Here is a 25,753-nt window from a genome sequence, read left to right as displayed (position 1 = left end):
CAAATACAGTTCACTGGGTGGAGAAAATGTATTTTCATAGAGGCTGGATACTGCTGGCACCAGCATCACTCCTACGGATAAGGGAACATGAACACTGCTTGAAGCTCAGTGAAAAACCATCCATCCAGAGGAACACCACATTTAAAAGCACTTGGATGGAGATGACAAGACACACATTTCTAGAACAGATCTGGTAGAACAGATCCAGGACAATTCTGTACATGGGCAACCTTTGGGTCTTATTCTTAGACCTTTTGAGATGGGAGATATGTATATTAAAATAATTGTACCATGTATCTGAGGAGCATTAAACATAATGATAACATACTCCGCAGGGTAAACATTAACTGATAGTTGTTAAATATTCAGTATTTGTTTTAAATGGCCTGTTGGTTGTTCAGACAAATTAGAATTGCAGAGCTAAATCATTTGTCCTCATACCCAAGATAGATGGAAGTGAGAAGGATCCAGAGTGGCTTCATATCATTATTTTATTCCATTCTGTCTCCTTTCCAGGCACACAGCTCAGCTCTAACCTGACGTGCCCTCCCATTTGGGATCAGGACCTGCTATAGACAGCTCACCATCAATTTTTCGCATAAAGAAAGATTTGAAAACATGTCATTCTCCCTTTAAAAATTCAGTGAATTACTCATGTATTCCCATTTTTGTGAGGTAGGCTATTTGACAGAATTCGTGATCTGTACAAGAGTGAAATTATAAAAAAAGTTATAACGGAAACAGGACTTGCTTCTTTCTTTTCACTGTTTCTTCTCTGAATATGTTTACTTACCTCTTTGTATTTGAGCGGTATAAGTGGAATTTTAGAGAGTTTTCATCCAAGGCTTAAATACCATCAGCAAAATCCTTGACTGCCAGCAAACTGCCTTGCTTTCATAACAGGAAGGTGCTAAACTATCAAATATAAGGCTGAAATCTTGAACAATCTTTCTTCCCAACAAGTTCTATTATTAGCTGACATAATGCATATGGAGCTCAGCCTGCACTGAAAGAAAAGTATTTATATGCAGAGAAAAATCCCTCCTCAAAGTATTCTTAACAAGAGCAATGTGTTTCTTGAACTCTAACTAAAATGAGAAAGGCAAATTACATCTTCACCTGTTTTGTTCTCACCAATCACCCTTCATGTCCTTGGGAAGACTTTAAGAATGAATTGGGAGCCAGTTTGTTCTCACACCTTTTCAATGATGCATTAGATGTATAATTTAGGGGTTTTTCATAGATATCAGCACCTTGGATGCAAGCTCTGATATAGCCTTGATAATCAATCATTCTTCACAAGGTGAAACTGAGACCAAATCTTGGGACTACTCACTTGAGTGAGGATAGTTGGGCACTTTTCTTTATACTGAAGACAGCATGAATAAAACGTCTCAGATGTAGGTAGTCGACTGTAGATGGCCAGAGCTACAACCTTTGGGAACAGGGTGCCTTTCCTGTGAGCTGCTTTGGAAGAGCAGCCGGGTACACAAGAGCTCTGCACATTCAAAGCAAGGAGAGAATGCCTGGAAAAAGACATTCCTACCACTGCTCCATTTTAAGAATTGATTTTTTTAAACATTGCACTTATTTTCAAAGTATAACATAGAAAGGCTGACATATAACATAGAAATATCTGAAAAAAATGGCACTGACAAATTCCTTTTCCAGAAAATTGCACAAGCACCAGCAACACCTTTCGCATTTTTTCAAATGTCAGCCTTCCTCTCTTGAATTCCAGTTTTCAAGGTGACAAGTTCTACTACATTTTGCTCTCAACACAAAGCTTTAAACCATGTGGCTTCATAGCAGAGGATGTTTTACTTTGTGTGCAGGTCTGCAGCAAGATGCCCTTATTTGTGCTAATATGTGCATACTTGACAAAGCCTGAGGGCAAAAGAACTCCAAACATTCATTAAGGCACTGCTAAACGGAAATCAAACCCAGGCTCTCTAGCACAAGTTTTTAATAAGTATTTTCAACAGATGTTGAGAGGCAAAAAGTGCTTCTCTTGTGTAGGAACTGGTTCTTGGCCACTGGAAAAGCCATTTCACCTAGGAAAAAGGGCAATACCTGAAACCCACTCTTACTGAGATAATTTTTAAAAATAGATGTAAAAAATATGATCTTTAGAGCGCAGTCTTGTGAGATACAGAGGAGATTTCTAATGGAATAGGGACAGGATGTCTAAAAGAGAAAAATGAAAGATGTTTTTTCAATCTTATGTTTAATTGTATCTGGTTTAGTTTGTGACTTCCTAAAGTTTTATACTGTTCAACTTTAAGGAGAAGGAAATTTGCCTAAATTATGCCTTTGTATTCACTATTTCTCTAGTGAGTTTACTAATGCCTTATTTTTGTGACACCTGGAATGGAATTTAAATTATAGTGAACTCTGTAAGGAGAGAAATAGCTAAAGGGATTCTATCAATATTTTGCACACTTAGCAGCAAGTCTAATTGATTCAGAAGGTGACGTGGCCATTTCCAGCCCTGAAAAGAGGTGATTTCTCCGGAATTTCCCTGGAGAAATCAGAGGAATTAGTATCTTTGTCATTTCAGGTTTGAGAAGACTCTTTGTGCACTCTATGCCCCAGCTGGGTGGGTGCAGTGAGGAAGCACTCATGGCAACACACTGCATGTCTATCTTTCACTCAGCTTGCCTGTGCCTGTCCTGTGGCTGTGTACTCTGCTGCTTTAGCGAGAAGTAATCCTGTTTTTTTTTAAGGTGTGAGTTTAGAATAGTGTTCTCTAAACATAACTGTATAAACTCCATAAAGAAAGAGTTGCAAACTCGTTTTCTGCCTTACAAAGTAGTTAGAGTAGTAGACGCTGGTTTTGAGCCACCATGGTTTCAGCTTCAATAAATCAGCTGATGAAACAAGTCTAGGAACAAAGATTGAAAAAGGTACAGAAAGTGTTGCTAAAGTCTTCTTTTTCATCATGCCAAAGGCTTTCTGATCTTGTGTTGGAAATCATCATTTTCAAACACAAGTTTTGTGGCAAAGATCTGTTTAGAAGTGGACACAATTTCCCCCTTCTGATATTTTCCTTGGTGAAAAGGAAAAAAAAAGAGTAGTTCAAATGTCTGGGCTTCACAATCCAGGGAAAAAGGAAAACTCCAGGAAAAACGCAGTTCAAGGTTGGCAAGGGTGGAAAAACAAACAAAGAAAGCCCTGTGGGAATGAGTGAGGCAGTAGGCAAACTTCATAGTGTGCAGAAGAAAGGCAGATTTCAAATTAAAATGCTTACCAGGTGATTGAGATATTTTGCCTGAAAGTTTCAATAAACATGCCGACTGAAGAGTATCAGCTGTGTCTACACTGGCTGGTGTGAAACAAAGAAACATCTGTTATGTATATGTTTTGGACACTTTGGAAAGCTTGGAGCCAAGACTGAGGGTCAAGAATGCTATATATATAGATATATGAAATGCATTTCTCAAATGTAAGCAGAGCTAATGTTCTGGTTCTTTGATAACATCCCCTGCAGTGAAATTGCCACCAAGAGTGAGTTTTCAGTGCCTTCCTTCTGCATTCTCAAAAGTACAACACGGGTCTGTGCAAAGCCAGCCTAGTAAAAAGAGACGACCCCAGCCAGCCACAAGCACACCGAGCAGAGCAGAAGGTACACACTTACCTTTGGACTCCACTTAGAATAAAAACTGTGTGTCTTCACCCCCACAAAACCTGAGATTGTAACAATCATGATTATTTTCCCGAGAAAATAAACACAAATTGGTTGCATACAGTTAACATCTCTTTGCTCTGTTTGAAAAAATAACAAGATGAATGCACACTCACACGGATAGGGCTTCATGCTGCTTGCAATATTGTGCATTTTGTATACTTTGTTTCGTGTCTTCCCATTCAGCCAACTCTATATCCACTGACTTGAAAGTAGTGAGATACAATTAGACTAGAGGAAGAAAAGAAAATGCAGGGGGGTTTTTTGTTGGTTTTTTTTTTTTTTTTTCTAATAAGTATTTAGCCTGGATGATATTCAATCTGGCTTTGTCAGTCAACACACATCAAAATATTTTTTAACCAAGTTATATTGGACAGGTTGATGAACTAAAATAAAAGGACTGCAGTCAGACAATGGAATTTTCTTGGCAAGGTTTGTGTCAAGGTTGTATTAATGGCATAGCACAGAAGGAGTTTAGGAAAACGAAAACATCAAGGGGAAACAGGAAGATTTAGGGAACTCTAGGATGGCTGGTAAATGAGCCACCATATATGCTTGCACACAGCAAAGCCAGTCTTGTGCTGCAAAGGTGAAAAGGAGAGCATATTGTTAAAAGCAGAGATGAATAGAGAAAAGTATGATTCCCTAAACAGTAAACCTCAGATGATTCAACCTCCTTTTCTTCTGAGGTGTCAGAGCAAAAGGTTAATAGCAGAGGACAACATAAGTGCAGAGCACTTGGAGAATCCTCAGTCAGTCTTAATTATTTCCACAGGCCTATCTCACCACGGAAAGCCCAAAACTGCTAATAGACACTGCCTTCAGAAACCATTACTCAAATCTGGCTGGCATCTTCTTACCCAGCATGGTTTGCCAACAGTGACATGCTCAGGCGTGGTGGAAATAAACGGCAGTGTAGCAGGGGATAGTGTCTAAGTGAGGCATTTAATCTGTAAAACACTGAAAAGAGGGGAAATAATCCAAATCTTAATCTGTGCAATGATTCATGTGAATGACATCTGCTCTGTCTGGCTCTGAGGCCAAGATAATTAATCCATGGAGAAGAGGTTTCACTCCCCAGCTTGACAAAAATCTTAGAGTAATAATGTCAATGTGAGACAAAATGGTTATTATAGGATAACCTTTTACCTGAAAGGCAGTATGATCAGTGGCTGCCCAGCTACAAGCTAGTTTCTTATCTAAAAAAGGAAGAAATCTGTGTTTCCCATAGGAATCACTTTACTGTGGAAGCTCCTCCTCTATTTTCACAAATGTGTTTGCTACATGCTTGCAGATGTCTTTGAAAATGCATTTTCTCCCTGAGAACCAGAGGGATCAGCAGCATAAGGAATGAGCATATGGTAAAATCTTAGCCCCAGGGGGTATGCAGATTGGACTTTGCTCTGCATTTTTCATGATATGTGATTCTTCCCATGGAAATAAATTGGACTTTGGAGAAAGGTTTTGTATTAAAATTTCAGAACAGAGAATGTTCTGAAAAACAACTACTTTTTCAGGAAATTAGTATTGCCTTCCCTAGTACCTATATGGGAACTCCTTGACTACAGTGCTGAAAAAGGTCTTATTTTTTGGAAATATAGGAGAAAGGTCAGAGAATTAGACAAATATATACTGAGGAAACAAAAGTTGTTGGAAGAAGGTTTTTCTATGGAGAAGCTCCCTCTGCCTGGCAGAAAAGAGAAAACACATCTGTCTCAAATTTTCTACTGTAAAGACTGATAGAAAAATTTGGTACTGTCTCATCAAATAACATTCACCAGTTTTGGGGGTTTTTTTTAACAATAAGTCTTTGATTTTTGGCACAATTTGAACAGGCTCTGTGGCTCAAGACCTGAGCATAGCCATCAGCCTTCTGAGCCTCAAAATCCTGGAGGGAGCAGAGGCGCTCCTACAGCACCACTGCTCCGCACACCGGAGTCCACAAGAGACTCAGGCATTTGGAGGAGGAGCCAGCACCTTCAGAGTCATAACCACCCAAATCAAAGGCTTCAGGAACGGAGGAGGACAGCACCTTTCCATGTACAGCTGCTAAATTCAAAGGTTGTGGCAGTGAATATCTACAAATTTATATTCCTTATATTGATATTCCTTGTCTCTGGGCAAAGTGGATGGATTTTTCCTTGAGATAGATAGAGAATATGAATATTTTTTATCATTGATGATTTGCATTTTCTAACAGGGAGCCTATGATTGTAAAACATCTTGACATTTCGCATTCATGCCATTCCATATTAACTCAATCCAGTATCCATGTTAGCCAGATCACAGCAGAGATTCTCTCCAATTTACTTGTCTCTTAAATGCTCAAGACAGCAACACTGACTAACAGTGGGAAGACAAAATTTATGTTTTATTTTAAAATGTGTAATAAAAAGAAAAACATTATATGCATATCAATGAAACACAAACCAGTTATCGCAGCATGGGTGTATGAATCTCTAAGTTAGATCCTGTATATGCAAAAATAACCTTCTTCCTTTAGGCCCCATTTAAGCCTGGAGGAACTGGATTTTACTTTCCAAAGCAGAGAGAATGCAGCATCAAACTTACCAGATAGGCTGATAGTTTGTATTAATGAAGCAGTGCTAGTAGGTAATTAAAGAGTCTTTTTTGGTCACTGTACACACATCCGTTGGACTAAGGATAAGATGTTTAGTTTGTATTTAGAAGTTAAGCCACAGCTTTAACTTTACATGGCTTTTAAAGTGCCATATGTTACCAACTTATAAAGAGGTTAAGATTTCACTGCAGAATAGCAGGCATTCTTCCACAAGGCACTTCACTATAATTTATGGCTATTTAATGTACTTCCAGAGGACAACATTATGTGTACAAGTTCTCTGAGCATGCACCAGTCATCTCAAGAACCCCAAAGTAGTTAAAACCCTAGATTTATAGTAAAATAGTTTAATATTGTTACTAAACAAAATTGAGAGTTCATGGAAAGGACAAATACAAAACACATGTTTGCAAAAATAGCACTGGTTGAGAGTAACAGTATCAAAACATGTCCATAAGATCTTCAATGCTTGCAAGCTGCATCTGAAGGCTAATGAGATTTCAAACTATACTATGTCAAATTTATGAGGTGTAGAAGGACATGTCCCTTACTCTCATGTAAAATATTGGGCAATAAAGAAGTTTAAAACATTCCTGAGCTGATTTGAGATTTAAAGTTATGCCCTGAATGGGCTGGACTTTATAGAAAGTAGGTGGTGTTTTTTCCTGCCTTCCAAATCTATCATTCTTTATATTTTCACAGTGCCGGTGTCTGGAGTGTCTAATGCCAATGTATCTTCAGCAGCATGAGCTCAAGCGACTTGGTATTTACAACACAAATCTCATGTGAGCTTTCAGAATTGTCTACAGACAGAGAATCATAAAACACTATGAAAAGAGGGGCTCAAAAAATCTGCAACCATGACACACTCTTTGTACTCTAAGAGAGGAAAAATATACTATTTTATACATGTCAAAAAATTGTTTTTTTCCTTTTGCCTATGTAATGCAGTTGCTGGCTGTACATGAATAGTGGCTCTTTTATTTTACTTAAGAATGTGTCATATTAATGTATGAGCACCAGAACCCTCACTCTGTGGATTTGTTTTTCCTTTAAGTCACCAAAAAAATCTATAAATCCATTAAGTTAAAGTCGCTGTAAAACTAGTGCTTAAATCTGGGACTTTTTCAGCTGTGTTCAGTTCTCTTTCCTAAAACAATTTTAATTTCAGATCTTGACCAAGCCAGCTCCTTTCTTGCCTGTAAAGGGTGAAACGAACTTCTTCCGTGAAAGGTTTCTGATGAAGCTAGTTACACTAAAGATTGTACAGACCTTTTTAACATATAAAGGAAATAGATTAAAAAATATTTTGTAAAGAAAATGCAACTCTTCTTTTTTCCCCTGAATGCTCTTTGTATTAATAACTACCCACATAAGACTTCCTTAAAGCTAATAACTCATAGAAATTGTGTGAATGTGTATCATAAGGTGGGAAAGTTAGTCCAGACAATTCTAGAGCCTCACAGGGACATATACTGAAAGAGCAAATAATAACTTTGAAATCCTGTTCTGAGGAACTATATATTACAGTTGCCAAGTGGACTAAGTGCAGTAAACCTGAGAAATTCAAATTTAAATATAACTTCTGTTTTGGTTTTTTTTCTATTAAATTATGAACAGGTATATTTGGGTTATTGAAACAGATTTCATTATGCCTTAGGTGCTATTTCAAGGGCTGGAAGGAATCTGACTTTAAAATTGTTTAATCTAATTTAGGGCTTCGGAGACCATCTTGGCTTAATCTTAATCACATGATAAAAACCGTAGAGTATCACTACATATAAAAGTCATTATCTGCATTTTATGGGCTTGTAATTTTTGCTTTGGGATAATTCTGGTAACCTTACATTATGTGTTTGTCTTATACTGGCAATGTACTCTCAAACTCAGTTGTCCTGTAGCTTTTGTCTAAGACTGGAGTGTAAATTTTGAAAGTAGAAAACACACAATATTTCACTTGAACTGCTCTTTTATTTCATCCTCACAGGGAGATCATGCATGGCACATTGTTTTAGAAAATCTCAAGTATCATTTTGCAACACAAGAAGGCTCACTTCCATGGAGGCATTCCTGACAGAGACGTTTTTCTTCTCCTAGTTGAATTCCTAGTTCTTAATTTCATCCCTGTGTAACATACTAAGAGTCTGAGTTCCCTCCGTGTTGCTGTGTAGTCAAAGACTGTAACTTACATTGATTCCTGCAGCTTGAAATCTGTGGTAGGATCTGGAAGTATTTGGATGTATATGCAAACAAGAACTGTGTAGCAAACAATAGCACAGACAATCACTGATCCTTTTCTTCCTGGAAATGGAAATGGGCATGTTCCTGATGCAATGGCTTCAGGTCTTGATCTTTGCCTTGCCAAATGAAGGCCTGTGTTCAGAAACCAGCAAGGGGTAATTCGACTCATCAGTGAAAGAATTGCAAAGGCATAAGCAAAGAAAACAAGGCCATGTGCTGTAGCCAGGCATCATGCCAAAATTCCAGCTCCAATTGACACTTCTGACTCTTAAAAAGTAAAGGGAATTGGCATGCGTGAGTAAAATCCGACTGCTGGCTGTTGATCTATTGTCTTGGTCACTGTCATACCTGAACACCAGCACAGCCTATAGGAACTGTCTTAATCTTTTCCTACACTTATCTTTTTCCTGGAAGCTTCTCCCATTGTGTGTTCTGGGAAACGTCTAATGCATTAACAGCAAGCACAGCTGACTTGAGCAGTTCTGAAGCTGAGCACTTGTCAATTTTAGTTTGGGATGTTATCATAACAAAATCCAGTCACTATCTGCTAGGAATGCCTGTGCTGCACACTCTTAAATCTAACTCTTTGTTCAAGGTACAATGCTTTACTGCTTAAGAATGATAACAGCAAAATGTCAAACAAAGTCTAGTGCCTTTTTAGGCCAATATCCAGCATGTTTAATACCAGGCTTTGGCAGGGATAGCAGGAAATGAAGCAGCGACAGTGGAGAAAGAGATGGGGCCAGAGCTTTCTGAATGGTGACATTTGTTTGTGGAAGCTTGAGACTTCTTCCACGCTGATGAAAACACAGTTTTGAATTGTGTAATGGGAAAGAGAAGCTGCTGAAACAATGCAGGGATTCACAAAAGATGGTTCAGGTCCATTCCAGGGTAGGGGAAGAGGGGAGGATAAGTGAAGGGGTATATCTAGAAGTGCATGCATCAGCATACATATGTATGTATTAAGTGTGTGTACATATATATTTGTCTATGCATGTGTCTGTGTGTGTGTGTGTGTGTGTTTGTGTATGTGTGTGTGCGTGAGAGTAAGAGAGACAGAGGCAAATGCATGGTTTGGTTGCGAGCTGCATCCCTCCAGATGCAAGCTGAAACAGAACTGTGCTTTGTTATAGTGTTAAAGCTGCAAACAACAACTGGAGACTTTCTGAAAAAAAAGGGAAAATTTTCTGAAATTAAGACATCGGTTAAAGGTGGCATAGCATTGGTTAAATGCATTGGTTAAACATGCATTGGTTAAATCTGGCACAGTGACTGTGGGACTCCTAAAAGTGCTCCTGGACATGCCATGCGGGTGATGGCCCTGGAGATGCTGCCTCTTACCAGCTGTGGCCTGTGGCAGCAGGACTGCCTGCCACGCTCCACAGCTTTCTGTTCCTACCAGCCGAAGGAGCTTGGAAAACTGTTGCGAGAAAAAACACTGTAGAAACTTTGATGGTAACTAAGAGATCAATCTTTGAAAGATTAATTTCTTTTCTCTTTTTTTTTTTTTTTTTTTTTTTTTTTGTCTTGTGAAAAGGAACTGTAATGTGGTAAATCTTTATGTTGCTGATGAGGTTGTGTTCTTCAAAAACATAAAACTTTCCTTTGTGTCTAGATGAAAATGTCCCTGTCTTTTCAGGGCAGGCTTTTGCATCAGATACACTAAGAAGAGATCAGAGTAAATGGGCGCATAGGAGAGGAGACAAGAGATCTCTTTATTTAACCTACATGCAAAATTTGACTGAAACACAGGACGTGGAGTAAAATAATTTCAGCCAAAACAACACAGCACTACGTTTTGCATTAAATAGACCTATATAGAGTGATGGTGGAATCAGTGAAAATGGAAGCTATTCCAGAAAAGATGGCTGCTGCAATTTTTGTCATTTGACTAGTCTTTAACAACATATTAGGATCTCCAGGTTTTTAAAAATTTATTTTGTTTTTTTATGTCCAAAAGGTAATTTTTTATTTTGGTCAGATGCAGCATAGATAATAGCTGAATCAACTTACCAAAAGACATAGTAAATTATACTCAATAGCAAACAAAGCAACAAAACAAGGTTACTCATGCGAGGACCCAGTAAGAAACTTAACTTCCATAATGTGACAAACAAAGGACTGAAAACTCATTATGAGTGTGAGGTCAGCAAACAGCCCTGCCACCACTCCTCCTTTTAGTAACAGGATTTCAATCATTACAGAAGCTTTCTCAGCATTTAATGAACAGAATAAATGAGCTTTAGATGGGCTGGTGCTTGAAGGAGCCTCTGAGAATACAATAGTGGCTAACAGACGCTGCTGAACTGCTAAAGAATCCGGGAGTTAAGCCTTGACATACTTTTCTTAATGGGGTACCCAGTGAGGAAATAGGCATCCCAGGAGCTGCTTTGCAGGGCTGCTCCAACTGGATTTATGCACCTTTTGCAAAAGATGCCACCCTGTCACCAGCCAAAGAGGTGACAGACACAAGAACCAGGATCTAAACTGGAGAGTGATCTAAGCTGGAGAGACACTGACCTCTGTTTCTTTGTCTTTCAGATTTAGCAGTATGAGGTCTTTTCCCATACAATAGCTTCTCTCAAGCTTTGCAGAGGCCTGCATTGCTTTTCCCAATTTGCTGATGGCAAAGATTCAAAAAATGTCTAACTGAGTCCAATTACATTTTTTTTTAAGTGCCATATTGCTCTTTTTCTAGTTTCCATTTCCTCCACCAGAAAAATGAACAGTATTTTTTGCAGTATTGAATTTCCTTCTCTGAGGGGAAATGATGTGCAGATGATGTTTTGCAGACATGGCCTCACAAGGGCTGCGGCCACACAGCCTCCCAGGCACGCTGCAAGCAGGGCTGAGGCTCTATGTTAGATGAAGTGGCAATGGTCAGGACTTGTCATAAGCTATGCTAGAAAAGGAAGTCAACTATATTGATCTTCAGCTCAAGTGTATGTTGCAAAATGGCCTAGGACATAAAACAAATCCCTCCTAATAGTATAGGAAAAGACTCATTATTTGTTTTCTGTCCAGCAAGTAGCATAGAATGCTTAGAAGAGGGCAAAGAATCAAGTAAACAAAAACAAAATTAAAAATCGAAACCAGTTATTGTTTAAAAGTAGTAGTTACAGCAGGCGCAGTTTCTCAGGGGCCTAAGCTGGTCACAGGCCTCTGCAGCTGGGCGAAAAAGAAATCAGTGAACTACCTACTCATAGGACAGCCCAGGCTGGAAGGGATCTCTAAAGATTGCCTGGTCCAGCATTTGATGGGAAATACAGCCTGGATGAGATCAGCCATCATTCTGTCCAGCCACGTCTTGGAAACCTTCAGTGATGGGGACCCCACCGCATCACCAGGCAGGATTGTATCAGTGAATGAATATTCTCTCCATTGAAACTTTCTTTCCTATGAAATGTGAGAAAGGGATCCTATGCTCAGGAAGTAAATACAATCAGTACTTTTCTACTGAATTTCAAAACATGGCCCCTTTGCAGTATGTTGTAAATCCACAAAAGTGGAGACAAATTAGTTTTATCTCCACAGCAAAGGTAAGGCCTTGATTTTGCAGCTGTTTTTCAGCACGCACAAGTACCCAAGTGCAAATGCAAAAGGACAGGGGGATGTGTAACAAATAAAAGAAAAATCTTGTACGACTGAGGTATATGCAACATTGCTTCTGTTCTGTCCAGAATTCTGTATCAATTAACCCAATTTTTTTCCATTTTTTAGAAGTTTCCATGAAGTTGTGGGACCTTACTGGCCTGTAAGTTATCATCTGCAGAAGCAGATGAATAAAAGTAGCTTCTGTTTGTTCCTCCTCCTGTCTTCTCCTCAACACACTTTCCCATATCACATCTGTACAATTTTCTAACAAAAATTTCTACCTGCAACTAAATAAGCCAAGATGTGTCTCTTATTCCATCTCATGATCTGCCACCAACATGTGCCCTTCTTTTGGATAACTGAGCTCATGTTGTTTCTGACAAGGATGTAAACTGGAAAAAGGATGTAGGTTTATTGTCAAGCCCCAGTATAACTTGAAGCTGAAAACCTCAGCCTTTGGTCTGCAGACTGAGCTAATCTGTCATGGAAACATTCAGACATACATAAATTTTACTTCAGAATATTATTTCCATTAATTTGTTTAACTGTGCTTTTAAATGTTTTTAAGTATTTCCTCTTTCCACGTTACAAGTGCTGCACGTAGCTTCCTGCTTTGCTGTGGTTTAGATGCCTCCTGAGACATGCAAGTGAGGAGTTTGGAGCAGATCTCACTGAGCTTGCTGTGATCATCACCACAGAACCTGGCCCTCCCTCTGGCTCCAGCTGCATGTTCCCACCAATGGTTCCCCTGTCCTTTGAGGTCACCCTTATGGGCCCCAACATTCCATCCCATTGTGCTTAAATGTACCTTATTTATTACCTGTGCGAAGCAGTAAGTGCCTTCTGCAAACTCTCTGAGTGTCTGGAAGGTAGAAGGAAGCAATCAAACATCCTGTGTGACTCTTCCTGTAGCACAGTGCCAGAGGCAAAGCCCTCAAGCTTCCACAGAAGGAGCTGGGTGAAGAGTGGCATGCTGCACCTTCTACACCCGGAGGGAAACAGAGAACTTGGGAGGAGAACAGACAGCCAGGCTTCAAAACATGTTAAAGGCAGAGCCTGTGCAAGTGAGAGAGCCCCTAAAGGAACTGCTACAGGCTGGGAAAATACGAGCTCAGTCTCACCAAATTAGGTATTCTGTTGCTCAGTATTTCCAGGCCACTTACAGATATGCCAGATACATTAAATATTTATGATTTATTTGAATACTTAGAGTTTCTCTCTCAGTGATGTTGAGACTGCTGGTGGTCATTTTTAAGGACGAGAATGTCAGTTTTTCCAAAATGTCTTAAATATATATTGTCTACAACACTGCTGCATTATAAACTGTTGATTGCTTCAAGGTAGAGTTCATGTTAAAATCAACAATATTTAGGTGAAAAACATGTACAGATTAATGTGCTTACTGGCCAGTCTGAGAACTACTGCAGGAATAACAGTTGAGGACCACAGGAATCTTTTTAGTTTGCAGTGATGGAATGCTTTGGGATTATAAAATATCTTTATGAGTCCACTCATTTTCTTCAGAAGACATTTCAGTAGTCTAACTGAATACAACAGAAACAGCTTTAACCACCATGGGTTTTAAAGCTTATTTCTCCTTAGAAAAAGATGAAACATGGCATACTGGTGCACTTTAGAGGATGTTATCTCTTGAAATGAGAGAATTTTGCCAGAGCAAGGAGGAACAGACTTGGTCAGGAGATTGTAATCTTACAAAACCTAAGTAAAATAGACAATGGATGCAGATTATATTGGTTGGAAAACATCGTCTTGTTAATGCGGGTCTGCTCTAGAAAGTAGAGCAAATCTTCCCGTGTCTGTCCTTCTATATTTAAATCTGGAGATTGAAATCTGAAGGCATCACATGCAGGGTGGTGAACGGGCTGCAGCAAAGATAAAATGCTAGTGAAAGCAGCCTCAAGCATACTGCATCTGCAGAAGACCTCAGGATCCTCTGGAACAGTGGGAGATACTTACCTTAAGAGCTACCCAACTCCCCCAGATTTCCTCTTCAGAAAAGATTTATTTCTAATTCTGCTGTCAAGTCTCCATCTGGGGCCAGGTTCTAAGGCTCACCTCTGAAACAAAACCAGTGAAAGTCCAGGATCTTTTCCAGTCCCTTGGAGTCTTTTGGTCAGCTTGTAACCACAAATTTCTTTTCTGGCTCCAGTGAGTGTCCAACTGAAAAATCATCCTCTTTTGGCTAATACCTGACAACAGTTGGACCATTGAGTGTGAGTAATGTGGCCATAATCCACATACTAAAATTCAGTTCATGGACACTATGGGAAAATATGTGTTAGATAAGGACAAGCTGTCTTCTGGATCAAGCAGATGAGCATTGCTTTCAGATGCAGTGTCTGTTATGATACAGGCTGAAAGGCCCTTTCAGCTTTATCCTCAAACTGCCTTTTGGATTTTTCATCTGTGAATAACCTTTTCTTGCTACCTTGCTGTAACATCAATGGTTTGATGGCATGAGAGCATCAAAATCTCTGGTAGGAGTTAGGTTTTTGTAAGGTCAATTATTACACTTGATAGAATGGTGTCACTGATCCATCTGATAGATGGTTGAGCCCATTGTGATGATTTAAAAAGAAAAGAACTCCCTAACCACATAAAGCTTTACCTCTGTAAGCACGAGGGTTTTTTAAAGTTGTGGCTACCTTTAAAATTGCACATTCTATATTATCTATACAATATACTATTGCACATTCTGCAATCAAAAATGACTTTGCACAAAACCAGATTCTTTATACCTTGTTAGGTAGGATAAAAGCTAACTTTGTATGCCTTTGTATTTGCTTTTTAAATCAGAAAATCATATTTTCAGCCAAATCAGGACTACCATCAACTTTACTTTTTAGTCTTTTGATCTATTGACAAAAACCATAAGGTGACTTTTTATTCAGGATAATATCACCCTTCTTTTCTCTGCAGATTACCCAGGTACTGAAAAGTTGCAAGTTACTCCAGACCAGCAAACTTCACATTGTTTAATTCAGCAAACTAGACTGGAGAACAAGAATAAAATATTGTCTTCCTATATCTAAGGTGCTTCAATTCTCAGAAAGCTTAAATTGTCCATGTCAAAGATATCCTCACTGGAAAATGTGTCCCAGCTTTTCAATTGTGATGAATTGGGAATAAGTGATGTTGTTTTCCTGTTTCAATTCCTAAAGAATGTCAACATTTCTATGCAAGTCCTAGTGTTATTGATATCCACCCTGTGACCATACAAAAAAATGGACAGAGAACTAAATTCACAAGACCAGAGGAAGAGTAGATACCCATACTTAAAGACCTTTTCTAAGAGTATGAGATGCAAGATGACTGGGTGGTTGAATTAGGTGGTATTTGCCCAGAGAAGTGGTGGATGACACCTCTCTGAGAGTTTCAGAGCCAAACTGGATGGGGCTTTGGGCAACTTGGTCTAGGGGGAGGAGTCTCTACCAGTAGTCAGGGTTTTGGAATTAAATGAACTTTCAGGTCCCTTCCAACCCAGGCCTTTCTGTGATTCTATGATGCTGTGATTTTGTGATATGACTAAAAGTATTGATGAATTTACCTAGTAGGTTTTTCTTTAATTGTCTCTTACATTACATTTCAAAATAATTCAGTGGAAAGTGACAGCTATCTTGAATGCTTAGTTTATAGTTTTAGCAATTTAAAACTCCACTTGAAGATATTTAATTTTTCCCTTAAGGGATATTACATTTCATCTCTAAGGGGATCTGCCTCTCTTCCCTTATACATGTAAGCTGTCTTCCACTTAAAGACACCTGTTTAAAAGATAACCACATTTCATAGAAGTAGTAGTGAGGAAAACTGGTCTCTGATTGTTAACAACTGTGTGAATACTAAATGAAACGCAGCTGCTCTGCCATTTCTATATTAACTTGCATACATAATAATATTTTATAGACATTTGCTGAAAGTTATGCTAGTGGGTGTTAGCTTACTGTGAAGTGACTAGTAGTTCTAGTTACCCCACACTTGCAAACTGATTTCTGGGAAGCACAGTTTGAAAATATCCATACATTGGTCCACATTAACTTGCATGACAGAAGGGAAATCTATTCACATCTAGCAGTCCCCAAAGACTTCTGAGAAACACACTTGTGCTTTCATTTCTGTGTTTGTGGCTCTACACATGTTACTCAGCCTTCCGTCTGCACTGAATTCTCAGTGGTCAGTGGCAGCTGTGTGGATCAAGCCACTCACTGTTTGCTGCCTGAGCTGCCCTCAGACAAGCTGTTTAACATAGAAAATAGTGGAGAGTGCAAGACCAGCCCTGTTCAAAGTCACTACTACTTCCACGACTATAGGAACATTGGGTGGACACAGGCAAAGCTGAGGAAATCTGACATGCAGTGACAACCCAGCCCCTGCCTTCCAATGTCAGCTTCTCTGCAGACAGTTGCTGCAGTAAGGCCAGAGAGGAAAAATTTGATTGCAGAGAAATTGTCTGTGTTGAAAAAGACTGAGATCACATATATTTGAGGCGCAAGTCTTAGACTGATGATTGCAAGAACAGGTTTTGAAGGTGTTCTCCTCGGATTTGGAAAATATATATTTTTCCTTCATATCTCTCTTGCCTTCAGTAGAGCTGGGTTTTTGATTAATTGCTGCTAACCAGTTTGTAGACGTCAACACAACTGATGTCACCCTGAGTAGCAGCAGCAGTCCTATTTCTTGAAGAGTAGCTGTTATCTGTTCCCCCAGAAGAGTAGATTGTGCAATAGGGATCCAAGGCAGCAGCTGGCAGCTGATGATATATATATCAAAGGAGACACAGATTTTTCACTAACTTTTGAACTTCACTTCAAACTTGGAAATTAAAATTAAAAACAAGAACATTGTTCTTGACATTTAAGTTGTCATGATGCTAAGGTGCTCTGTAGTTTCAGGTGTTCTAGGCTGGGTTATCACTTCAATCAAGAGTGTTTCTGTCTCTTTAAGAACAGTGATTAATTTTTCCTAACATGCTATGACTGTCTAATTCAAAGTTTTTATCCCACTAAGCTCTTTGTTTCAGTATAACTTTTTACAGTGAAACACATGGATTCAATTTGTCTTGTGAGTGTTAAAGTCTTTTTCATGATTTTTCAGTTTGTTCAATTATGTATATAAAGTAGCTACCCTGCCCACACTGATATTACAACAAAACATGAGAACTTTCTATGTCTTCATTAAGCCCGTCATTATTTCTTGTACTTGTATCTCTTTTCTCCTTCCCTAACATTCCTCAAAAGCTATTGTGTTTTGTCTCAACTGACTTCATGAGAAACTGTGAGATTCTCATGATGCTATTTGGAAATGTATATTGGAGAAGCTCATTTGAGTGATTTATGCAATTAAGAAAACGTACAAGCTATGGCTCCAGGTCATGCTTCTAATGAAATCCAAATACAGGTAATGAAGTTGTATTTGAAAATAAAACTTTTGCATAGCTTGGCTGCCATCAACATAAACTGAAGCAGTTCCAAACTTGCATGGGAAAAGTGATGTTAAAATTAAAGACAGAGGAAATGCAGAGAGATGCAGCTGCCTGTGCAGTTGCACAGAACTATAGCAGTTGTCTCTAATCTGTCTCACCTGTCTCTTCGAAGTGTTGTGTCACAAGCTTTGATCACCTACACTTTGGCTGTTCCAGAACCGTCAGAATGAAGTGATGAAGCAGAAAGCAGAGCATGTGTGTGTGCTTCTCTGTGTGTGTGTGCTTCTCTGTGTGTGTGTGTTTGTGGTTTAAAAATCCCAGTTTGAGAACACTTATCAGAAAATTTCTACTCAAACACAAAACAACAGATTATTTTCCCACAAAACAAGATAAAAGCATTCTGAGGAGCAACTAGTCAGGGTTTAGTCCAGAGTTTATAAAGGTCCAGGGGGTTTTTTGGACTGAGACAGAGTATTAAAAAATTAATGAAAACTGATCCCCATTGAATTGTTTCTTCACTCAGGACTCAGCTCTGCTCTCAACATATGTGGTTTAGACCTAGGGAATTGTCTGGGGGCGTTTTTTATGCAATTTGTCCAATGGACTGAATCATGGTTCAGATTAAATATTCCTGAACTGAACCAGAAAATTTTATTGTCATTGGCAAAGTATTGCTGTCAGGAAAGAAATATTAGCAATAGCATGCCCAAACTTGTAATACTGTCAATATAAAAAGTATATAAAATCTTGGGTAAAAACTTTGGCCCTAAGAATCTTATACGTAGATGAATGCTGAAAGAGCAACAAAGTTAATAACAGCCTAACAGCATGTCCAGATGCAGTAAGATAAATGAGAAGTAAAAGGAGCAAAATAGAAAAAAAGAGAAATATTGCTGTTGATAAGTTTTCAGGGAGAATCTCAATTATAATACGCTGTCATTTGTAGAGGGTGTTGAGTCAGTCATGCACTACTGGCAGCAACGGTAGCTGAAACAGACTTGGTATTTAAGAGTATTTTAAGAAAACTAGCATCTTTCAATATTGTGATCTATTACAGATTTTCAGGCCACCAGGAACCATTGGTCTCCTTTTTATCGCAAGCTGTGATATTTCATCAGTTTTTAAATTCAGTTTACATTGAATTAAATCTTGCATTTTGAATTCAATTTTGACTGTGAATTTTCAGAAATTAAGAATCCATTACCTTTCATAGTGTTTTTTTCTCATTATTAATCAGCTTCTTTGTCAAAAAGGTCTGTCTCTTACTTAAAATTTTGATATGCATGGCTGTTATGCAATTTGTTCTAACATCTTTCTAGCTGGTGAAAGATGCACTTCAAAACAAGTATTTTGTACTTCTGAAAACAGATCTTAGGATGGTTGTTTGGTTTTTGGGTTTTAGTTTTTTTTAATGAGAACATTATGCATTAAAAAAAAAAGTAGACTCACATCTCACCAATGCCTAAAAGTATTTGAGCTAATTTTCTATCACTAGTATTTTGTCATCATTTTGTTGCCAAACTGTAGGAGGACACAAGCATACTCTAAAGACTTGTAAGCTAACACCCAGGAAAACATTCATGACATGGCATAACACCTAAGTGCTAGGATGAGTGAAGAGTCCTTAACAGAGAATTACCCCTAAGCAAGATCAGCAGAATGTGTCTCCCAGTCTATAAAGCTACTGAATGATTGTAATTGTACAGGTGATTGTAATCCTCTGAGGGAACTTAACACAAGCAGAGAAAAGACCCATCTCTGCAGACCTAACAGGATGGTGCTCAATCCAGCTCGAAATACTTACTGTTTCACACAGGGTTTGTGCATGGGAGAGATTAGGTTCAGGGTAAGTTTAGCCACCACTACTCACAAGCGAGGAAGTTGCTCTGCTTCACTCCAGCTCTGACCTTTTTAATTGACAGCAGTCAGCTATCATTTGCAGAACTATTATTCATCACATAATCAAATTATTGTCTCTATCCCCTACCTCGTCTTCTGTTAGAATCTGTTTATCCCATTGACAGTGTCCATACATCCTTTCTGTTTTCCTGTAATCTGTATGTCAGGAAAGGACAAAGTTTTTAGAAGGGAAGACAAGACAGAGGAAGGAGTTCTTCATAAGTTGCTTTGCTTTCTGTTGACCTAAGTATAGCCATGGCCTTTGCCTTACATGGCTGGTCTGCTGTCCCTTGGTGCATCAGGAGCAGATAGGCTGCAGGCTGCAGGCAGGAACTGTAATAAGGCAAAAAATTTCAGAAGCAACCAGGTCAGTGTCCCTGATACTTCCCTTCACACCCCAGAGTCCAAACATAGTCTCGTCTCCTTCTCAGTTGTATAACATTGACTTCACAACCTGCCCCTGCCCCAATAGATCTCATAATGACACTACGTCAGCAGAGTCAAGCCATTAAACTTATCCAGGGTTGACTGAGAAGCAGAGTCATTTAGCTACATGCCATTTGGAAGACAGCAGCTTGTTTCTTTTTTAGACATCCCCAGCTGAAGAATCATTTCCTGTTTAAAATACAGGATTTATTACTAACTTATTCATTTCTTAAGGGCTGTGGTAGTGATGGGGTTGTAGACCAGATGACAACTGATAAGTGACTCATCCGTTTCTCTGGGAACAGATGGCTAAAAATTTCAGAAGATTTAATGGCTGGAATGTCCCCGTTTTTCCCAGTTTCTGTTTTTCTGGCACTTTGCAGAAACTTAGTTCCTAGAAATTTGCAACTTTTGGAAATCAATCAATTTGGCACTCTTTGATTTTGATGGTGCATCATTTTACAGTCAGTGATTCAGTTGTAATTAAACCATGTAATTCCTTGATTGTCTGTGCTATAGCTGTCAAGTGGTGCTGCGGTGCTGCACAGAGACTCTTCACATCACACTCATCACTTCCAGATTTCAGCGTATCAGTTCCCTTACCACTCTCTACAACCATCCAAGAGGATGTTGTAGAGAGGTGGAAGCTGGTTTCTTCCCCCAGGTAGCAAGAGATAGGACAACAAGAAAAGACTTCAAGGAAGTGGCAACAAATATGGAGAAGATTGAGGTACTAAATTCTTTGCCTCAGTATTCACTGGCAATCAGGCTTCCTATGTCTCTTGAGTCTCTTATTTTTTGGGTGGGTGCAGGATCAGTGAAGTCCCTCCCACTGTAAGTGAAGAGCAGGTTCAGGACCACTGGATGAAGCTGAATAGCCCCAAGTCTATGGACCTGATGGGACCTGATGAAATACATTCCAGAGTCCTGAGGGAACTGGTTGATGCTGTTGCCAAGACAATCTCATCTTACTTGAAAAGCCAAGACAAAGTCACTGGTGGCTGGAAAAAAGGAAACACCACTCCCATTTTTAAAAAGAGGAGAAAGGAAGATCTGAGGAATCACAGATCAGGAAGCCTCATCTCTGTAACTGGCAAGATTATGGAGCAGATCCTTCTAGAATCTGTGCTGTGGCACATAAAAGACAAGGGGGCGACTCAAGGCAGCTAACGTGGCAGAATGGCCTTGCTAACTGCAAATCATGATTGACAGTCTGGTGTCCTTCTAGGAAGGAGTGATGACAACAGTGACAAGAGAAGACCAACAGACATCATCTGTCTAGATTTATGCAAGACTTTTGATACGGTCCTATGTGATTTGGTGGATGGACTATTCAGTGAATAAGGAATTGGCTGCATGAGCACAACCATGTTGTGGTAAATGGCTCTCTGTCCACAGAACTCAGAGCTCTGTCTTGGGGCGAGTGCTCTTCAGTATCTTTTTCAATGACACAGACAGTGGGATTGAGTGTAGGCTCAGCAAGTTTGAAGATGACATGAAGCTGAGTGATGAAGTTAACAGAAGGAGAGGGTACCATCCAGAGAGACCTGGACAAGCTTGAGAAGTGGGCCCACTCAGTTTAACAAGTCCAAGTCAAAAACTGCACTTTCAGCTGAGGCAATCTTGGACATGTGAGCAGACTGGAAGAACTCATTGAGAACACCCCTGCTAGAGGGAGCTTGGAGGTCCTTGTCACTGAAAAGCTGCACACGAGTCAACAATGTGAGCTCTCAGCCCAGCAGGACAGTTGTGCCCTGGGGCACATCCAAAGCAGCATGGCCACTGGAGCAAGTGAGGTGATTCTGACCCTCTGCTCTGTCCTTGTGAGACCCCACCTGGAGTGCTGCATCCAGCCTTTGGGTTCTTAGCACAACAAAAACATGGACTTGCTACAGTTGGTCCAGAGGAGGGCACAAAGATGATCAGAGGGGTGGAACATCTCTCTTAGGAAGACAGGCTGGGAGTGCTAGAGTTGTTCAGCTTGGAGAAGAGAAGGCATCAGGGAGACCGCATTGTGACCTCCCAGTACCTTAAGGAGACTTATTAAAAGGAAGGAGAGGGAATTTTTCTGTGGGTAGATCGTAAGATGACAAAAAGCAAGAGTTTCAAGCTGAAAGACAGGAAATTTAGGTTAGAAAAATGAAAGAAATTTTTACTCAGAGGGTGATGAAGCACTGGAACAGGTTGCCCAGATATGCTGTGAATGTCTTACCCTGGAAGTGTCCAAAGACAGGTTGGATGGGGCCCTGAGCAACATGATCTAGTGAATGATATTCCTCTCCATGGCAGGGGCATTGGAACTCCATGATCTTCCCTTCCAATCATAGTCACTCAATGATTCTATAATTCTAAGCTTCACAGAGGAGATTTATATTGGCTGTTATGAAAATTCTTCACCAAAAGGATTATCAAGCACTGGAAAAGGCTGAATGGTAAAGTGGTTGAGTCACCAATGCTGGAGATATTTAAAAGATGCTTAGATGTGGCTTTTAGGGACATTGTTTTGTCGTGGACATGTCTGTGCTCAGTTAGTGGCTGGACTCAATAATCTTTAAGGTCTCTTCCAACCTAACAATTCTGCAATTTTCCCCTAGGAAAACATCTACCTCTCTGCAGTTTTCAGCTCTTTGCTCTGTGCCAGTTTTGGGCATGACTTAAAGATTTCTCTCAAGGCAAATGGCATTTCATGATTCTTCCATGGCTGGGATGATCAACAGGCCTGAGTGAATTGAGATTTCCTTAGACTTCAGTGTGTGATTCATCCTGGACCTGCTGTAGTAATGAACTGCTTCTGCAAAGTGCTGAATACTTCAGTCCCCTTGAGTTTATGGAAAGAGCTGATGGCAGTCAATATCTTGTTGGGCTGTGCTTCTTCTGAGCATTGAAATTTATGGACTTAAATTCATCAGCCTTAATAAAAAGGGAGGAAGAGGGGAAAGTAATGGTGGGGAGAGTGGTCCTAGAATTCCACCAGTGATTTTTTGGATAATCAGGATAAAAGTTTAAATGTGACAAACCGGTAGCCTATAAGCTCTCAGAGAGATTTGCAGCTTTCTTTTTCATCCCCGCCCTTTGAAATGATAGTTTTGGGAAGCACACACTTGATATATAGCCAAAATGGTTGATGTTTAAAGCACATATCCAACAAACCCCCCACCCCACCCAAACTGACACCTGCTCAGCCCTTTGGAGCTACAAATGCATTTAAAATGGAACTTTGGTATTGCTATTATCTTCTAAGTATTTCTAAGTTCTTTAGACACAAGGGAACCTGGAAAAAGAACAAAAATGTAAATAATGAGACCTAGTCTCTCCTGTCTTTTCCATTTGGGTTTGAAATTGCAGTGCCATATTTCTCTTTGCATTTATTCAGAGAAAGTAAAATTTTTTCTTCAAACCCTGAAAGCACTGGACTAGTATATAAGTAAAATTTTCATTTTCAGCTCTGGAAGAAGAGTTTCTACCACATTTTTATCTCATTCCTTAGAATGAACTTCAAAACCACCTTCTGTAGCAGAGGTTAGTCTGCACCGGTGCAGACAAAGACTTTAACTATCTGGAAAGCAAGAAAGAATCATTTTAATACTACTTTTTTTTTTTAAGTGAAGAAAAATATTTATTTGGGAAAGTAATACTTGTTGCACAAACTGTAAGAACAGCCTGTGTGAATCAGCCAATGTATTGCTTTTTTCTTTCATTTTTCCCCCGTTTTACTTCCAACTCTTTTGTCCTTAAATGACACTCCATTTTATGCAATTGTTACCGAAATCAAGAACAATTTGGGAATTTAGGAGTTTCGTTTCTCAGGAACCTACTGTAATACAGAAACAAGCCTGTGCTCATCAGAGAAATATTAGTGGGCAGTTGCCTTGTGGGATGTTAGTCTGTAAAATAAGCAAACCATTAATCAGCCTTTGCATTGCTCCAGTGCTGAATCAGCTGAAAGGTTCAAACAAACTGACAGTCTGGCATGGAAATATTTAAAAATTATTTACCAGGTTTGAGGCCTTTAGGACTGCTGGTGCAAAGTGCCAGCTGTTGGACAGGGGTCTGGACAATTTTCTGTAGACAAATGTGTCTAATAATATGTGTGTATATATAAGAAAAGGTGACAGATTCAGCCAGGCTAGACAGTGATCTTAAAGAGCACGTCCCAAAGTCTCCTGGCTGCAGTGAGAACATCTACAGTGTTATTTTCTCATATTTCTTGTTTTACAGCAAAGTGAGTCTGCACGAGGGCCAGCCCTTCGTTTATATTCGTTTGCTGAACACTCAGAGGGCAAAGAGATTAGATGACTGCAGAGAAATGTCATCTCAAAGCAGGACCTAGGAGATAGGGAAGAAGGAAAGAAAAAGGAAAATGGAATTTAGGGGAAATTCCAATGAGTAAAGAAGGCAGTTAAATGTTTCTCTGGAGTAGAGAAGGTAAACAGAGTATGCACAGTCCTGTTCACAGGGTAAGAGGGGATCCAGCAGCCCTTGGTGCACCCAACAGGCTCAAGCACCATCTCAGAGAATGCTCTTGGCCTAGAAACCCTCTGCCTGATGCTCATCAAGATGCATGTCCCCGCATTAAAAATCCACAGTAAGGACAAGGGGCTTGTATCCCTGTGTGGTAGCTTGATTTTCCTGTGTAGAAAAGAATCATTACGGTTTAGCCAAAAAATTATGAACTTACGAGCACCTCTTTCTGTGATTGAATCTATTGATCATCAATAATCAATAAAAATGAGCTTTACATGACCATCTGGAAAAGTAAAATGCTTCTCATTCCTAGTAGGTCCTGAGGGATTCCTGCAGAATTGAGTGGTGTACTTTATAAACCGGAGTGTAATGAAAAATAGGTAAATGTTTTTGCTGAACATTATTATGATCTCCAAGATAAAAATCAGAACTTGGATATACACAAAGAAATAAAATTAAGAACTCCTGTGTCAGAATTTCCTGCCTGGAGAGCATACAGTCACATGAATAAAAATGCAGTTTTATTTTAGTATAGCTGTGATTATTAAGTGGACTGCTATATACTACTAAACTGAACTTCTAAAAATTCTACATGTGTACACACAGATGAAAGTAACAGGAAATTCTTTCCCCCACAACATTTTGTGGTGTATTAAGATCTTGGACATAAGGATTGAGTAATATGTCTCTAGGGGTTTTTCCAAGTCTGCACATAAGGCGAGATTCTTCTCTTTTTTCTATTTTTAAGATGTATTGTTCTCATTGCTTTTAACAATTGACATGGTACCTTAAGTTACTTATGAGTTACTTAAGTACCTTATGAGTTAGGCTTCATAGATGGACATGCAAAGTTTTCATCTTCAGTGACACTTCTCAGTGCGAATTTTGCTCAATCTGATATTGCATTTGGGAGAGAATGTTTTTACTCAGTGAACTCTGAGGTATCAGTTCTTTTATTCCCCAGAGCTGCCATGAATATTTAAATGGCAAAATCTGGTGTCAGAAGTCAGTGAAGTATGTCACTGGCTTGAGTCCTAGAAAGAAGTCAAGGGTGATATTTGCTGCTTACCAGTGGTAATTATGCCCTGTGAAAACTTGCGGTTTGCTAAAAGTCATTCAACAAACTGTCTTAGTACTTTATTGGATTGGTAGGAGTTAATTGAGACTTTTTGTAACTCGTAGTACGTAAGTCATATTAGAGACTCTTTGAAAGGTGTATGCGTTGCAGTGCACTGTCAGCTATTTCTTCTACATTACTTGTAACGAATTTTCTATTAGTTTATATGGTCATGGAAACTTTACACTGTGAGTGAAGATGCCTTAATTTATATCAGTTATAATCTGAAGTCTGATATGCTCACCAACAGTGTTTCCTGATGCAGTGTTTCCACAATGAAAAAGATGTTAGTGATGTGTTAAAAAC

The sequence above is a fragment of the Sturnus vulgaris genome, chromosome Z (assembly GCF_052056855.1).
Source record: "Sturnus vulgaris isolate bStuVul1 chromosome Z, bStuVul1.hap1, whole genome shotgun sequence".
Classification (NCBI taxonomy): domain Eukaryota; kingdom Metazoa; phylum Chordata; class Aves; order Passeriformes; family Sturnidae; genus Sturnus; species Sturnus vulgaris.
Note: the sequence above shows the minus strand (reverse complement) of the source record.